Here is a 1,578-nt window from a genome sequence, read left to right on the forward strand (position 1 = left end):
CTCTATTATAATACCATTGGCCAATGGCAAGTTGTTGGGCAAGACTGCCAAGAAATATAACAACTTCTGTTCTTTAGTAAATCAATGAGGCATTGCCGTTTACTGTCTCTTATAGTATAGTAGAGGCACCATAATTACAGATAAAAATCACTATTAAAAACTATTTTTCGTGTGGTCTTCTCTGTAACATTAGGATAAATGGTGCTATCCAGTGATGGAATATGGAGGACATGAATTGTGGTTTTGAACAGAGGTGGATTTTAAATCTGGGACGGTTAAAGTCTTGCTGCTGTGGACATGGGAGTTTTTCTAGCACTTTGATGAAACTACTGAATTTTATATTTTCCATTTGTGAAACAGTGGGCGGGGGAGTGTTTAAAATTTGTCCCAGTTTAATCTTCGGGATGCTATAATTCTATACCTATCAAAGTCAAGTGAAAGAGGTGAGGGGAAGGACAGTTATCCAGATAAGACAGTTTTGAAGACATAGGAGGTTTTCCATTTTCCTTGTTTATATAACAAAGACAAGAGCATGGGTAATTGCAAAGCACATTCCTATTTCCCTGAGTTTTAATCTCATACTTTTAGCATTCCTTGCCTTTTTGGTTTTGGCTCACCTATTCAGATTTTGGGGTTCGTAAGATTAGTATGTTCCTCCTATGTTTATGTAAATTTTTTTGGCTGGTTTGCTTCCTTCTGCTTATCATCTTAATTTGCCAAAATTCTGGCTTTTTAAAATGCTCCCGTCTTCAGTTTGCTTTGGTCTAACATTGTGGAATCAAGATGTTTTGTCTCAGCCTTGGGTTGGCTTTTGGAGCTTGCTAAATTCAATCTCCGAGCTTTGTCTATAATTCTCCACTTTATTGGCATGAGTCGTAGAGATCCACTGCTTTCAAGTCTGTAGATTTTGCTTGCTAGCTATAAATTATTAGCTTTTAATTAAACTTTAAAGAGTCTAACCCTTAGGTGAGATACGGGTGTCCTAAAAGCACTAAGTCGGTATTAATCACAAATAAGGAATGGTTGTTTTTCTTTTCTTTACTTCTTTAAAGTAGCTCAAAGATAGTATAGGCTGCCTGGGGAGGTGATGGGTTTCTCATCTTTAGGAGGTGTTAAGTCTCAGCTGGATGATAGCTTGGCTCAGATATTTTTGGGTTCTAGATAAACTTTAAGCTTTCTCTTATCTTGAGAATCCACAATTCTGAGTACATCTGTGACAATAACTAGATAATAAGTAATGTGATTACAGTAGTCCCCCCCTTTGTCACAGGGATATGTTCCAAGACCCTCAGTGGATACTCAAAACCGCAGTTACTACCGAAACCTATATATGCTATGTTTTTCCCTATACATATGTACCTATAATAAAGTTTAATTTACAAATTAGGCACGGTGAGAGATTAACAAGAACAACAATAAAATAAAACAATTATAACAATACACTGTCATATAAGTTATGTGAATATAGTCTCTCTCTCTCTGATAACCAGTCTCATAATGGAGATGGCTATTAAGTAACTATTGAGTGGGTAGCATATACAGCATGGATATACAGTCCTGTACAGGCTGGAGTCCAAG

The 1,578-nt window shown here is 36.6% G+C and overlaps 1 protein-coding gene across 2 annotated transcripts in view; it reads right to left on the reverse strand.

Moving 5' to 3' along the window:
- KCNQ5 (potassium voltage-gated channel subfamily Q member 5) overlaps nucleotides 1-1,578 on the reverse strand; it is a 469,107-nt gene that overhangs the window by 70,073 nt on the left and 397,456 nt on the right. The window lies entirely within an intron of this gene.

Source organism: Pteropus vampyrus, unplaced genomic scaffold, assembly GCF_000151845.1.
Source record: "Pteropus vampyrus isolate Shadow unplaced genomic scaffold, Pvam_2.0 Scaffold393, whole genome shotgun sequence".
Lineage (NCBI taxonomy): Eukaryota > Metazoa > Chordata > Mammalia > Chiroptera > Pteropodidae > Pteropus > Pteropus vampyrus.